This window comes from Bidens hawaiensis, unplaced genomic scaffold, assembly GCF_021521415.1.
Source record: "Bidens hawaiensis isolate Kalapana, Puna unplaced genomic scaffold, B.hawaiensis_p1.1 tig00044856_1, whole genome shotgun sequence".
Classification (NCBI taxonomy): domain Eukaryota; kingdom Viridiplantae; phylum Streptophyta; class Magnoliopsida; order Asterales; family Asteraceae; genus Bidens; species Bidens hawaiensis.
This window is the reverse complement of record NW_027497982.1, coordinates 83,660-93,537: the sequence shown is the minus strand read 5'-3', so window position 1 is coordinate 93,537 and position 9,878 is coordinate 83,660. Positions and strand designations below refer to the sequence as shown.

The window sequence follows — 9,878 nt, the reverse complement described above, 5'->3', positions numbered from 1 at the left end:
AGTCCAAAAGTTCACCTCACTTATTAACAATTCATGAGAAGAACATTGGACTGGGGGGACTTGAAGAGGTAGGTCCCAGCAGAGCCCAGTTGGACCCGCAAGACTCACCTTGAACAGGGACGTCTGCGCGGTTGGACCCGCAAGACTCACCTTAAACAGGGACGTCTGCGCAGTTGGACCCGCAAGACTCACCTCGAAGAGACGTCTGCGCAGTTGATCTCGCAAGACTCCTGAGGGACGTCTGCGCAAAGACCAACTGGATCCGCAGGACCAACCATGCTCAGAGACGCGACGTCCTTACGCGCAGTACGCAAGCTGTTCCCGCAGAAAAAGCCTCCCAATGGTGACGTACTCCGCCTGTTCCCGCAGCTACGGATACTAGCCATCAGGGAAGGCTACCCGCGCAGCAAGGCTACACGCACAAGGCACTAACTCTCAAATAATTCAGTAATGTCACCTGAAGAGGGAATGAGCAAGCCGGGAATACTCCCGCCCAAAGCCGGGAATTCTCCCGCCCAAAGCCGGGAATTCTCCCGCCCAAATGAGCCAGTCCGTACGATACTGGAGGATCTTTTGTACTGTACCTGCCAAGGTATGGACAAAAGAACAGACCAAAGCTGCGACAGCTCACTGACAACAGTACGACGGGCAGCACGCTCTAGTACTTAAAGTCACTATCAGCCGCTGCCTACTCACCAACCCCTGTCGGGGCACGTCCATAGCCTGCAGTTGGTGGAAAAGGAATAGTACACAGCCGGCCTGGTCACTATCAGCCGCTGCCTACCCACCAACCATCAGCATGGCACGTGCGTAGCCCACAGTTGGTAGAACAGGAATACTATTCAGCCGGCTGTACCTGCTTGGAAACCTACCTTCGGCTATAAATACTCCAACACCTTGGAACGGTATCATTATCTTCTCTCTAGCTATTTCTCTTAATATACACTTATATTCAAGAGCAATCTAGTCTGATTCTCACGCCGGAGGGTGGTCACAAGGAGGTACCCCCCTTCTCAGTGACGAGCTCACGGTGTCTGTTTTGCAGGTCATCAGAAGGATAACCATCTTGCCGGACCTAACCCTCGTGGGAAACATCTATTTAACCCCCAGATTATCCGTAGTCTGCCGGGGTCGATTAGTGTTTCTTCAGTGGTCAAATTTAGCGGTTTACATCAATGGAAGACAACACTGTCACAATAAATCAAACATCATTGGATAGCAAACTAAGGATCAACAGAGAGTTAAATGGTACCATGTATCAGGTCTCCACTTACCAAAGATCTTTAGAGAATAAAAATATGTACTAGATAATGTTTTTAATTGATGGAGTTTTTCTTCTTGTTATTACTTCGAGGGTGTAGGGAAAAGATTAAGTAATAACTACGAAATTTATCCAACTCCACGACATAAGATTAAGGTTTGTAATAGTATTAGACATATTAGATTAGATATTATAATAATTATATTAGAGGGATCTAATTGTAATGTAGTTTAGTATATAAACACTCTTGTAGAGAATATTATTATTCAATAATACAAATCACAATTACATACGTTTAACTTGGTATCACAGCCAGGTTTGTAAACCCTAAAACAGCCGTCATACAATTGGCCGTTTCTATTTTTTCCCACTCATCAACATCATCATCATCATCATCATCATCAATCCATGGCTCTTCTTGTTGCCTTTACTACCCAAAAGAAAACATCCCACAATTCCCACAAGTTTGCTTTTACCCTATCCCCTGCAAACTACATGTACTGGAAAACGATGATTCATCTGTTTCTTGTTACAAACAACATGTTTGGCTATATTGATGGAACTATCCCATTCCCCTACCCTACAATCACAATCGAAGGAAAAACGTAATAACCCTAATCATGCTACGTGGGTTACCAATGATGCCTATGTCCGTATGTTGCTTATCTCTACAGTATTTAAAGCATCTTTTCATCATGTTCAGGGGACACGTATAGGGATCTCTGGCTCTCCCTTGAACGTGCTTACGTACCACATACTTCGTCTCGTGAGTTTACCTTAAAACAACAACTCCTAAGGATTGAGATGAAAGGCGATGAAACACTTAGAGCCTATCTATCTAGGGCTCAAAATATGCCAAAGCCCTTTTCGGCATCGGTGAACCATTCAAAGATAAAGATTTGGTCATGTTAGCTATATCTGGTCTTCGCGAAAAATACAATGGACTGAAGTCAAACCTTCTAGGCCGTGAAAAACCCATCACTTTTAATGAACTACCAGGTTTACTTGCTGACCTTGATTTTATTATTCACAAAAATCAGCCCACACCACCATCATCCCAAGCATTAATGGCAATCAGCCCACACCACCATCATCCCAAGCATTAATGGCTGCAACCGACACCCTTCTTATCGCCCCTACTACTAGTTCCAAGGGACACACAACAGCTAACCAGGCTCATCTCCTTGCTGCCCAACAATTAGCCTCACAACTCGGGTATCACCTCACACCATCGGCTCCCTCACAAGCTTTTTATAGCTCTCAGTCTCCTCAAAACAATCGGGGACGAGGTTGCAATAATAATCGTAGTCGTGGAAACAGTTCCAACAATCGACAAACTAGAGGCAATCGAAGTTAGTCTGAATGGGCTTCTAACACAAACACGGTTTACAGTTCATGCAACCGATGTGGTATTGTCCACATCCCATCTCTTTGTCCAAACAGGGATCCATCAACAGTCCATACACGACCCTCTGCCAACTTTGCTGACCATCGGTCTACTACATCCACAACTTGGTCCCAGACACTAGCGCCAGTAGCCATGTCACACTTGATGCTGCAAGCTTAGGCACATCTAAAGCATATCATAGTGATGATGCTCTTCATGTTGGAAACGGTATGGGTTTACCTAACCTTCACATCGGTTCCACTCATATTTTCTCACATCACAGAACTCTTTCATTATCTAATATTCTTCATGTTCCAGAAATTAAACATAACTTGTTAGCTGTTCAAAAATTATGTCTTGATAATCATGTATTTTTTAATTTTCACCATTGTTTTTTTTGTGTGAAGGATATATCTACGCGCACCACACTAATCATGGTTCCAAGTAAAGATGGCCTCTATTCTCTTGTCCTTCCACAACTTCAGTCTATTCGCAAGTCAGCCATTTCTACTATGTGTGTTTCTTCAACCGTATGACATCAGCATTTAGGACATCCACATCATCAGCTTTTAAGAACTATGTTATCCAAATATTTACTTCCTGTTTCTGATAGAACTTTTAATAATGTTTGCACTTCTTGTCAATTGGGAAAATCTACAAAACTTTCTTTGCTTCATAGTAATCATATTTTGGATTTGGTATATTGTGATGTTTGGGGTCTCACAGCCATTTTATCGTCTGATGGTAGTCGTTATTTTATATTATGTGTTGATCATCATTCAAAATACATGTGGATTTATTCATTTGAAACAAAAGTATGATACATATTCAGTTTTCAAACAATTTATTTCCATGGTTGAACGACAATTTAATACAAAATTTAAAAATGTTCAAACTGATTGGGGTGGTGAGTTTCACAATCTTTCTTTCCACATTTTTTTACCTCGCTTGGTATCATTCATCATCGGTCTTACCCTCACACAAGTGAGCAAAATGGCATAGTCGAACGCCGAAATTGTCATGTGGTTGAGAAGGGCCTTTCCTTGCTCAATCGTTTGTCCCACAACGTTTTTGGCATTTTGCATTTCACACAACCGTCTATCTCTTCAACCGCATGCCATCTCGTTCCAATTCTAGCACATCATCATTTGAAATGGTCCACAAACGTCCACCAAATTATTCTTTTTTATGGGTTTTTAGGTGTCAATATTTCCCATATCTTCGACCGTATAATCCCCACAAAATGGATTTTCGGTCAATGCCATGTGTTTTTCTCAGTTACAACACTGTTCACCATGGGTGTCGCTGTTTAGATCCTACAACCGATCATCTCTATATTGCTTGCCATGTGCAATTCAATGAAAACTAATTTCCTTTCCAACCATCACCTAAACCTACGGTTATCGACTCTACTCCATATACCGTCGTTGTCCCATCTCCACCACCCCCAACAACAGAAGCAACATCACAATTCAACCCGTCTATCACCCATACGGTTATCGAACAACCAGCCAACTCCAGCCCGCCAGCCACCTGTATGGCTGCCGACCAACCAGCCAACTCTAGCCCACCGACCACATCTGCGACTATTGAACAACCGTTCGATCACTCAGCTTTTTCTGCCAACACCGAACCGTAATTCAATTCCAACACCACCTCCTCCACCTCCACCTCCACCACCACCTTCCCATACCCGTCTATCTAATCTTCGGCCAAATCCAAAACAGCATGCTCGATTCGATCCATCTGCCTTTTACACCATCAGCTCACCACTTGACACCAAACTCACCACCTTTACCGCTGCCAACAAATATGCAGAATAGCATCACGCCATGGCTGAAGAGTACTCAGCTTTTGTTAAGGACAAAACGTGGTCTCTTGTTCCATCTGTTTCCGGTACTAACATTATTGATTGCAAGTGGGTTTACAGGATAAAGCGAGACAAACACGGGGCTTCTTCTTGATATAAAGCCAGACTCGTTGCTAAAGGATTCAATCAGCAACCTAGTGATTTTCATGAAACTTTCAGTCCGGTTATAAAATCCGCTATTATCTGAGTTGTGTTAACCTTAGCTTTTACCCACAAGTGGTCCCTCCAACAACTGGACGTTCAAAATGCGTTCCTTCATGGGAACCTTGAAGAAACAATTTACATTCGGCAACCTCAAGGCTTCATTGATAAGACGAGAACTACTCATGTTTGTAAGCTTCACAGGTGTCTTTATGGCTTACAACAAGCTCCTGGGCTTAGTTTACTCGTCTCTCGACTGCCTTACAACGGTTGGGATTTATGGGTTCTAAAATAGATCCTTCTCTTTTTATATATAACTATCATGGTACACTTATCTATTTTCTAGTTTATGTGGATGACATAATTGTGACTGGGAACAACTCGGATGCCACTAACAAGATTGTTGCCAAACTTAGTGCCGAATTTTCCCTTAAAAACCTCGGTGAACTCGATTATTTTTTGGGTGTGGAAATTGTTGAACAAGGTACAGACATCATTCTTTCACAACAGAAATACATTATGGAACTTTTACAACGAGCTAGTCTATCCACAGCTAAACCGGCTCCTTCCCCGATGAGCACATCTCTTCCATTATCCTTAGATGACAACTCCTTGTTTTCTAATCCGATCAAATACAGATAAATAGTTGGAGCCCTGCAATATGTTACCTTATCCAGGCCGGATATAACATTCGCTGTTAATCGCGTATGTCAGTTCATGCATGCTCCTACTAAGAACCATTGGTCAGCGGTTATTAGACTGAATACGTATAGTCACGGAATCTGAATATGCAATGTTTTGGGATATGTATAGCCTTTAGGTTACTTATTATTGTTATCCCTATATATCTCCTTGTATCTCACTTATTCACAACACAGAAATACAAATCTGTTACAATTCTGATTACCAAGTTTATCTTGGTATCAAAGCCAGATTGTTTTCAAACCTGGTACAGCTAGATCACCAGTCATACAATGGCTCTTCTAGCTGCTTTCTCTCAAGCCGAGAAGACAGCCCACAATTCACACAAGTTTGGATTTACCCTGTCTCCAACCAACTATGGTTACTGGAAGGCAATGATTCAACCATTCCTTGTTACAAACAACTTATTCGGCTACGTTGATGGTTCGATCCCTTGTCCACCAAAAACTGTTCAATCAGAAACAGAAATATCCTCTGGTAAAGACAAAGAAGACGCATCTCAACCAAACCCTAATCATGCACCATGGGTTTCCAATGACGCTCATGTTCGAATGCTAATTCTGTCAACTGTTTCTGAAGCCTCTTTTCAGCAAGTACATGGAACCACTTCCTGTGACCTTTGGCTGTCCCTCGAGCATGCCTATGCTCCTCACACGTCTTCAAGGGAATACACCTTAAAAACTCAACTTTTGAAGATTGCAATGAAAGGTGACGAGTCCTCTTCTGCGTATCTGACTCGGGCACGGGAATACTCAGATGCTCTCACCAATATTGGTGAGCCAATAAAAGAAAAGGATCTTGTGATGCTTGTGATATCAGGATTAAGGGAAGAATACAATGGCCTAAAGTCTACCCTTCTTGGCTAACAATTCCTGACTTTTTTTGATGAGCTTCATGGCCTTCTTTCAGACTATGATTACATGATCAAAAGGCCCTCCGGTGATGTGTCACAAACACAAGCATTTACGGCTATTAGCCCGGCTACTTCTGCTACCGGTCAATCTCTGTCTCAAACAGAGGCCCTTCAAGCTGTTCAATAGCTTGCTACTCAGCTAGGGTTGCAACTTCAACCAGCCAGTTCACAACCAGCACAAGCTTACTACGCAAATCGGTCAACAAACAATAGCAACCATGGACGAGGAAACACCCGTGGACGAGGGAACTATAACAACCGCAACCGTGGAAGAGGTAATCGTAATCAGTTTAGTTGGGCTTCTAACAAAAATATTGTTTATGGCACGTGCAGCAGGTGCGGTATTGGTCATATCCCATCAGAATGCCCCAATCGTGACCCCGCCACCTTAAGGGTGAGAAACTAGCCATATGCAAACTTTGCTGATTACCGCTCACAAGCTTCAACTTCTTGGCTTCCAGACACTGGTTCTAATCAGCATGTTGCTCCGGATCTCTCCAGCTTCGATAACTCTCAGGCCTATTATGGTCCAGATAACCTTCATGTTGGCAACGGTAAGGTTTTACCATTCTTCACAATTGCTCTTCAAAATTTTACTCCCCCAAACAAAACCTTTTCCCTTCTCAATATACTTCATGTTCCCGAAATTAAACGAAATCTTCTTTGTGTCCAACAATTTTGTCATGACAATGATGTATTTTTTGAATTTCACTCTACTTATTTTTGTGTGAAGGACAAGTTTACACACAACATCCTCCTCACTGGTCCAAGTAATGGCGGCCTTTACTCCTTCCAACTTCCACGGATACAACCCATGTCTAAAGTTGCTTTCACCGCCACTCGAGCTTCTTCTACCATATGGAATCAAAGACTGGGACATCCTCATCCACAGCTTTTGAAGTCCATGTTTACTAAGTACCATTTACCTTTATTGAATAAAAGTGCCATTTCATTTTGTGACTCATGTTCTGTTGGAAAATCAACAAAACTCCATTTATTACCATCTACTTATAAAAGTTCAAACATTTTGGATTTAGTAGTTTGCGATGTATGGGGACCTGCTCCCGTTACCTCTTTTGATGGTCACCATTACTTCCTGTAATGTGTTGATCATTACTCTAGGTTTATGTGGATATTCCCTTTAAAATTGAAATATGATGTTTATGACACTTTTAAACAATTTCTTGTTATGGTTGAACGACAATTTAAAAAAAAATAAAATCCGTTCAATCTGACTGGGGAGGAGAATTCAGAAATCTCTCTCCATTTCTTTCTTCTCTTGGCATCACTCATCGGCTCTCGTGTCCACATACGAGTGAACAAATGGTTTTGTTGAGCGCCATCGTCGTCTCGTGGTCGAAACCGGCCTTACTTTACTAGCCCAATCTCATGTTCCACAGCGATTTTGGCATTTTGCCTTTGACACGGCAGTTTATCTCATTAACTGGATGCCATCTAGAACAAATTCCAACATCACACCTTTTGAACGAATTTTCCTACGTCAACCCGATTTCTCATTCCTTCGGGTTTTCGGGTGTCGGTGCTACCCATATATCGTCCATACAACAAACATAAAATGGATTTTCGATCTCTTCCTTGTGTGTTTCTTGGGTATAGCACCTCCCACCATGTATATCGATGTTTTAACCCCCTTTCTGAACGCATCTATATCGCTCGACATGTTCGTTTCGACGAGCAGTCCTTCCCCTTTCATAAGCAGCCTACCGAGTCTACTTCACCATCTCCAAATCCTTACGTCTCGTTCTATCCCACCTCTTTTTCACTTTCTGAACATATTGAATCTCCATCACCCATCTCTCCTTCAACCCAACAAAAATCGCCAGCCCAATCTCCCTTGGCTCAACAACAAACCCCACCCCAACAATCCTCAGCCCCACATCAGCCCTCGGCCCAACAATCTGCATCCCAACACCAAACCCCTGCCCAAATATCCTTACCCAACAACAGCCCTTTCCCATCCAACTTCCTAAACGTACTTGGCCATCCAACCTTCGCCCTAATTCTAAACAAACCAAACCACATAATGCTTCCTTGTTTCATACTCATACAACCTTCCTTGATACTGAACCTCCCACCTTTACTGTTGCTAAGAAACACCCGAAGTGGCAGACTGCCATGGCTGAAAAGTACTCAGCACTGATGAAAAATGGCACATGGTTTTTAGTACCTCGTGTTCCTAATTCCAATGTTGCTAACTGCAAGTGGGTCTACAAATTAAAAAGGGATCAAAAGGGGGCCATCAAGCGTTATAAAGCACGTCTTGTCGCTAAGGGGTATCGTCAGCAACCGGGCATTGATTTTCAAGAAACTTTTAGTCCGGTAGTGAAATCGACAACTATACGTGTTGTTCTCTCCCTGGCTGTTGCACAAAAATGGCCTTTAAGGCAACTTGATGTGCAGAACACCTTTTTGCATGGCGATTTAAAAGAGACAGTTTACTTGCAATAGCCTCCAGGCTTTGTTGACTCACACAAAACAGATCATGTATGCCTACTTCATAAATCCTTGTATGGTTTGAAACAGGCACCTCGCGCGTGGTTTCAACGTCTGTCTATGGCGCTTCATACACTTGGTTTTCGGAGATCTAAGACCGACCCCTCGTTGTTTATTTACTCCTCATAGGGAACCTTATTGTACATGCTTGTGTACGTCGATGCCATTATTCTGAGAGGTAATAATGCACAAGAAATCAATCGGGTGGTGAACAACCTTAGCCGGTCGTTTGCTGTTCAAGATATGGGAGACTTGTCTTATTTTTTGGGTATTGAAGTCATCCATCAAAGGCCCTGATATTATTCTTTCACGAAGAAAGTACATCCTTGAATTACTTGAACGGGCCGACCTTTCAAACGCAAAACCAGTGCCTTCACCGATTACTACCACAGCCAACCTTTCTCTTGGTGACAGCCCACCACTAGTTGATCCATTGGAATATCATCAGGTCGTTGGTGCCCTTCAGTATGTCACTTTGTCACGACCAGATCTTACTTTTGCAGTCAACAAGGTTTGCTAGTTTATGCCTCTTCGACTGAAAATCATTGGTCAGCTGTTAAGCGAATACTACAATACTTGCAAGGTATAGTATAGCCTATGGTCTCCTAATAAAACATGACTATGGGACACTCCTCCATGCTTTCACCGATTCGAATTTTAACTCTTTGAGTGCGTTTTCTGATGCTGATTGGGCTGGTTGCCCGGATAACCGACGATCCACCGGGGGATATGCCATTTATCTTGGCTCCAATCTAGTGTCTTGGTCTGCCTGAAAGCAAAGAACTGTCTCTCGGTCATCAACAGAGTCGGAATACAAGGCTTTAGCTGACACGGTTCCTGAACTCACTTGGCTTCAAACTCTCTTGCATGAACTACGTGTTCCTGTTAAGTCAGTTCCTACTTTATGGTGTGATAACCTAGGTGCCACATATTTATAAGCAAATCCAGTCTTTCATGCTAGTACAAAACATGTAGAGGTGGATTTTCATTTTGTTCGAGAGAAGGTTGCTCAACGAAAACTCTCGGTTCAGTTTATTTCTACAAATGATCAGATTGTTGATGTTTTAACAAAGCCTCTGCCATCACAACA

The 9,878-nt window shown here is 42.6% G+C and overlaps 1 pseudogene; it reads left to right on the top strand.

The window, feature by feature from the left end:
* The first annotated feature begins 8,410 nt into the window (after nucleotides 1–8,410).
* On the top strand, nucleotides 8,411–8,743 carry LOC143595280 (putative mitochondrial protein AtMg00820 pseudogene; annotated as a pseudogene).
* The last annotated feature ends 1,135 nt before the right edge of the window (nucleotides 8,744–9,878 follow it).